Source organism: Podarcis bocagei (assembly GCF_964188305.1).
Source record: "Podarcis bocagei genome assembly, chromosome: 11".
NCBI lineage: Eukaryota > Metazoa > Chordata > Lepidosauria > Squamata > Lacertidae > Podarcis > Podarcis bocagei.
Window position 1 is genome coordinate 65118757 of NC_138136.1, and position 6386 is coordinate 65125142.

At 53.2% G+C, this 6386-nt stretch overlaps 2 protein-coding genes across 3 annotated transcripts in view; both read right to left on the minus strand.

Annotated features, from left to right (window-relative positions):
* Positions 1–6386, minus strand: part of PIGO (phosphatidylinositol glycan anchor biosynthesis class O) — a 140988-nt gene that overhangs the window by 67067 nt on the left and 67535 nt on the right. The window lies entirely within an intron of this gene.
* The window catches only part of ATOSB (atos homolog B), a 38186-nt gene that overhangs the window by 23137 nt on the left and 8663 nt on the right, over positions 1–6386 (minus strand). The window lies entirely within an intron of this gene.

Consider the following 6386-nt stretch of genomic DNA (forward strand, 5'->3'; position numbering starts at 1 on the left):
AGGCTGAGAGGCAGGGCGACTGGCGCCCAAGCTCACCCAGGGAGCTACAGGGCCGGGTGGGGATTCGAGCCCTGGACTCCGTGGCCAACGCTCTAACCACTAGACTGCAGGGTCTCTCTCCCCTCTCCCTACTTCTTGGATCAACAAGACAGGTCTTTCCCCTTCCCCAGCTACAGCTGGGGGGCAGGGGGAATACAGAATGGTAGAGTTGGAAGGGACCCCTAAGGGCCATCCAGTCCAACCCCCCGAAATGCAGGAGCCACAGCTTAAGCGTCCCTGGTAGATGCCGTTCCGTTCCCCCGAGCTGCAGCACCCATTTCAGTCACACCTAAGCAAAGCTTGTTCACTGCCCCTTTCTCTCTCTGTCACACACAGGGCAGAGACGCAGCTCCCCTGGCTGCTTCTGACAGATAAGACCCGAGGGGCAGCCCCAGGAACAGCTGTGGGTCGCTTCTCCGCCCCACAGCCATGCCCTTCTCTGCCACGCATGTTGGCACAAAGAGAGATGCCCATACAGCCTCCCATAATATGGAAGGTGTCTTGTTACTTGCCAGTCGATGCTGCAATTTATGGGCAAAGGGCTTGACAGACTCAGCCCTGTGAGCTTCCACAACAGCCCTGCAAGGCAGGCCACCGCTGCTGCTGCTATTCCCACGTTGCAGGTGAGGAAGAGAAATGGAGAGAGGAGAATCTGAACTCGCTCCAAGCCCATCCCTCCAGCCCTTGATCCAGTACACCCACACACCCAGGCGAGCTCCAGGAAAGGGCAGCGCCAGGCTAAGAACCGGCTGGTGTCAAGCCTGGGCAAACCTACCCCAGGAAATGGAGGCGAGGGAGTTGGCGAGGGGGGAGCAGGTGCCAGGGAGGCGGCAGGGAGGGGCCCAGGATCGCTCTGCAAGGCCTGGAGGAGCCTCGCTGACACAGGGAAGCCAGAGTTTCCCTAACAACTTTAGAAACACGAAATGTGTAATGCACAACTCAGTGTGCAATTGGAATGCAAAGAGCGCTGCTCGGGGCGTTTCTGCAAAGTGAAAGGAAGGTTGCGGACATTTTCCTTGGTTTTTACTCAATCTATACTGACAAAGAGACCAGCCAGGGTGAGAGGCGAAGGCAGCCACAGGCCCCAACCCACAGGACACTCTGCCTTTTCATTTTTACCCTTTGGCAGCTGCCAAATTGGGGTGGGGGACCACAAACACCGAGAATAAAATTTTGGCAAACAAAGAATCAGTTTATATTATTTTAAATTCCCACTTCGAAATTCCCACTCAGCCGCAAAACTCGCTTGGTGGCTACTGTGTTGTCTTTTGGATGAATTTACTTCACAGTAAATTTACTTCTGCTGCAAAGATAGGATGGGTGGGGACAATATAGGTCGCCCTGGAATCGATTTTAAAAATAACAGAGCATTTTGCCTGGGCTCAGGAAGTTTGGAGTTCTCAAGCTTATCATGCAGAAGCAGACAAAACATGTTTGTAGAGCGGGGGGGGGGGGCCTCTGGAAGGAGCAGCCTCTGGAGGGACTCCCTTACACAGCAATTAACCATTTCACTGGTGATTACAGTGGTACCTCGGGTTACATATGCTTCAGGTTACATACGCTTCAGGCTCCACTAACCCAGAAATAGTACCTCAGGTTAAGAACTTTGCTTCAGGATGAGTACAGAAATCGTGCTCCGGCAGCATGGCAGCAGCGGGAGGCCCCATTGGCCAAAGTGGTGCTTCAGGTTAAGAACAGTTTCAGATTAAGAACCGACCTCTGGAACGAATTAAGTACTTGGGTACCCGAGGTACCACTGTATTCTGCTGAAAGAGCAAATCTGTTCCAGAGTTTTATTTTTTGCCCACTCCAAATCTTTGCTTATTGGGCGTAAGAACATAAGAGGCTTCTGGATGAGGCCCGTCTAGCCCAGGATCCTGTTCTCACAGAGGCCAAGAAAACACCTCTTCTGGGATGTGAAGACGCTGTCAGCATCTCCTGCTCAGGATTGCCAGCAACTTGCATTGAGAGCCCACAGGTAGGAAGGGAGCAGAGGCTCTTGGGTACCAGAGAGCCCACCTTGCTTCATACTAGGCCAGACTGAGAAGGGAAGGTGGCCATCAGCAACAGAAGACAAACTGCACCCAAATCTGCAAGCTGCTTCCCAACACATGAGGGGAGTAGCGAAGAACAAACTTCGCAAAGCAGCCAACAGCCCATAACTGCGTGTGCTTTTGTTGCAAACCGCTTCGATTTTTTAAAAAATGAAAAAGTGGCATATAAATATTTTTTGTTGTTGTTTAGGCGTGTCCGCCTCTTCGTGACCCCCTGGACCAGAGCACGCCAGGCCCTCCTGTCTTCCACTGCCTCCCACCGTTTGGTCAAACTCATGCTGGTAGCTTCGAGAACACTGTCCCACCATCTCGTCCTCTGTCGTCCCCTTCTCCTTATGCCCTCCATCTTTCCCAGCATCAGGGTCTTTTCCAGGGAGTCTTCTCTTCTCATGAGGTGGCCAAAGTATTGGAGCCTCAGCTTCAGGATCTGTCCTTCCAGTGAGCACTCAGGGCTGATTTCCTTAAGAATGGGGAGGTTGGATCTTCTTGCAGTCCATGGGACTCTCCAGAGTCTCCTCCAGCACCAGAATTCAAAAGCATCCATTCTTCGGCGATCAGCCTTCTTTATGGTCCAGCTCACCCTTCCACACATCACTCCTGGGAAAACCATAGCTTGAACTATACGGACCTTTGTTGGTAAGGTGATGTCTTTGCTTTTTAAGATGCTGTCTAGGTTTGTCATTGCTTTTCTCCCAAGAAGCAGGTGTCTTTTAATTTCGTGGCTGCTGTCACCATCTACAGTGATCATGGAGCCCAAGAAAGTAAAATCTCTCACTGCCTCCATTTCTTCCCCTTCTATTTGCCAGGAGGTGATGGGCCCAGTGGCCATGATCTTCGTTTTTTTGATGTTGAGCTTCAGACCATATTTTGCGCTCTCCTCTTTCACCCTCATTAAAAGGTTCTTTAATTCCTCTTCACTTTCTGCCATCAAGGTGGTGTCATCTGCATATCTGAGGTTGTTGATATTTCTTCCGGCAATCTTAATTCCGGCTAGGGATTCATCCAGCCCAGCCTTTCGCATGATGAATTCTGCATATAAGTTAAATAAGCAGGGGGACAATATACATCCTTGCCGTACTCCTTTCCCAATTTTGAACCAATAAATATTTTTATAAATAAAATAAATATATCAACTGAACAAAGGGGAAGCGCTTGAGCACTCTGGATTCAGAGAGGAACTCTGAGCTCCATAACAAAATACAGAAAGGCACAGCGGCTGCAGAAACCTTTGGACCCCATTGACACGCTGTGCTGATTGCTGAGAAGGCAGCTGTCCCTACGAAGCTCCCAAGGCCTTTCCTGGGAAAGTGGACAGGGAAAAGCTTCTCTCCCTCTAGGGAGCTCATGGGCACCCCGGGAAGCTGTGTGTTGGAAGATGCAGGGCAGAGAACAGAAAGTTCTTCTTCTTCATGTAGAGCATAGATAAACTGTGGAACTCAGCGCAGAGTTAAAGTGTGGCCTTTGAAAAGGACCAGACAAAGGCATGGAGGAAGAGGGCTATTGGAAGACGATTTGCTCTGCTCTGCCTTCATGCCTCTGAATCCCAGTTTCTGGAAAACACAGTAGCAGAGAGTTGCTGTTGCAACAGGGGCTCCCCATGGGGCCACCTGCTTGGTCACTGTGGGAACAGGCAGCTGGACTAGGTGAGCCCCCTTTGGCCTGGTCCAGGGCGGGGCCTGACTGACTCCAGCTGCAGGAGCTGAGGCTGCAGACGAGGCCAGAGACCGGCTCTGCTGTGAGCCCTGGAACACCTGCTCTCTGTCCTGCAGGTCGCTTTCCACCTAGCCTGGAAGCAACTTTCAAAATGTGCCAGGCGCCATGTGCATTTTGCATCTGGCTATCGGCCTCTTGTGGTGAAAATGCCCGGGGGCCAGTTTGGCACCTGCCGTCTCCCCCATCTGGAGGTGCATCCCTGGAGATCCTTGAATCTTGACTGTTCTCACCCACTAGCAACACATCCTGTGCAATTCCATCTGCTATATTTTATCTGCAGATTCAGAATGAATGTCAGGAACCCAAAAGCCACATTGAAAAACACAACTTTCGAGCCGTCTGTCCCCAAAATAGAAAACTAGGCATTCCGTTTTGGTGACTGTAACCCTGGTTTAAGAAGTCATTTGGCGCCTGGCTCATAGATCTGAGCTTCTAACACTGCCTGGGAGTGCAGGGCCTGGACTGACTCCAACTACGAAAGCTGCTGAGCAGTCTCTTAGGCTGGGGAGTTATTTGGGGTTTGTTGTTGGGGGAGGGTTGTTGTTGCTGCTGTTGCTGGGCGGTGTGTTGTTGTTGTTTCGTATATTTATTTTAGTTCTTCTTGTGAATTATGTGGAAACTGCTCACTCTGGCTGTGCATTTTTTAAAAGGTTTTTTCACTGTTCCTGACTACTTTAGCAGTTCTGCATTTTTCTCATGCTGGAAGCCGCCTTGAACATGGCTTGAAATGTGGAAAGGCGGCGTGCAAATAAAATTACGCCTGTTTGTAGTACCCCCCCCCCATGATCACTGCCAGAGGGGAGTGCGGTCATAAGATCCCACCGCCTGCAGGCCGAGGGAGAAGTCGGGGCGAGGGGAACCACGGCGGTGAAGCAGCTTCCTGTCTCCACTTCTCAGCTGGGCCTCCTTGCTGACTCAAGAGCTGCCCGCGTCAGCCCCAGAGGACGCCTCTCTCCCGGCTGACTCACCTAGTGCTGGGCTGCCACCAGAAATGCCACAGCTTCTCTGTGGCATCCAGCCAGCAAGGGCCTTGCCACAGCTTCCAGAACCAGCTCCAGGGGTGGAAGGGAGGCGGTACTGCTGGAGCAGCTGGCCCCGAGGCCTGGAGCCCCGCCAGACGCAAGGGCAAGGCTGGGCGATAAGGACACCTTCCAGCTGGCGCAAAGGAAGCCTGCCTGCTTGCCCTACCAGCTCAGCTGCTTCAGATGCCCCCTGGCAGCCTCACCTGCCACGCAGGCCCCACGCCCTCCTCTGGGCAGCCCAGCTGGGGAGCAGGGAGGAGGAGGAGGGCAACGAGGTCCCTGCGAGCTGCGCCTGGGGGTTGAAAGGGGGGCAAGAGGAGGGGCAGTGCCAGGCAAGCCAGAAGCATTCCCAGCTGAGAGCTCCAGCCCAGACCTTTGCCAGGGTTGCACGGAGGCCCAAGAGGCCAGGAAGCCACTCTAGGGCTTGGCAGAGGAAAGAAATCTCCCTGCCTGGCCACAATGCTACGCACCACGAGCTTCCTTAACAAACACCCCCCAACCAGCTGCACCCTAAATTTATGCTGCTGTCACAGAATGCTAAACATCTAAAGGCCTGGTTATAGAGAAGCGTTTTCGCCTGGAGCCTAAAGATATGTAAGGAAGGTGCCAGGCAAGGCTCCCCGGGCAGAGCATTGCACAAACGGGGAGCCACCACAGAAAAGACCCCTCCTCGTGTCCCTGCCCTCTGGACCTCTTGCAGCACAGCACTATAAAGAAACAACAGGGAAAAGGTCCCAGCCCCAGAGAGCCTGCAAAATGAGATCAAAAAGGGGAGGGGAACGAAAAGGAAGGAAGCAGCTCAGCTGACACAGGATGATGCTGAGCAATCCTTAAAGCCCAGAAAGCCTATGGCTTCCCTTGATTCTATGACCCTCACAGTCCCCTCTGAAGCCCAAGCCCCTGAAACTGCCTTGCCTCACAGCCCTCCCTATTTCCTGATATTTCAGAATGTAAGTTCTTTGGGGGCAGAGACCTTCCTGCTTCTGCCACTGGGTAAAGGCCCCGCACCAACATATGCTGCCACTGCCAGCCCAGGCAGACCCTGGGACCAAAAGACCCAACACCAGGCCACAAGCACAGCTGCCCCCCCAACCCCGCCCACCCTGGCAACAAAGGGGGCCGAGAAAGCTCAGGAACCTGGAGCAATGAGTCACATCTGAGTGGCTGCTTTTGGGAAGCTGGCGCTGGCACCTGGCTTGTGAGCAAACACTTGTCTCATCCCATCCAGGAGGGAATGGGCAGGACTGGGTCACACCTGGGCAGAGGCTGCGCCAACCCGAAACCGGCACAGGACCTGAGCAGCAGAGCCGCCCCCTGCCAGACCCGGTTCTGCAACCTTGGCAGGCGGGGGGGGGGCAGAGAGCAGGAGATTGGAGACAAAAGGGGTGCCTGCCCCCCAAATCAGGACTCTCAATGGGGTAGCCACAGGAGGGGGGGACACTGCCCTGAGATCTATGGGTATAGGGCAGTATACAAATGTAATAAATAATAATAACAACTATTACTAATAACCCACCTTGAGTGGCTGAAAAGCACCCCCAGCTGCGGCACAGCCTCC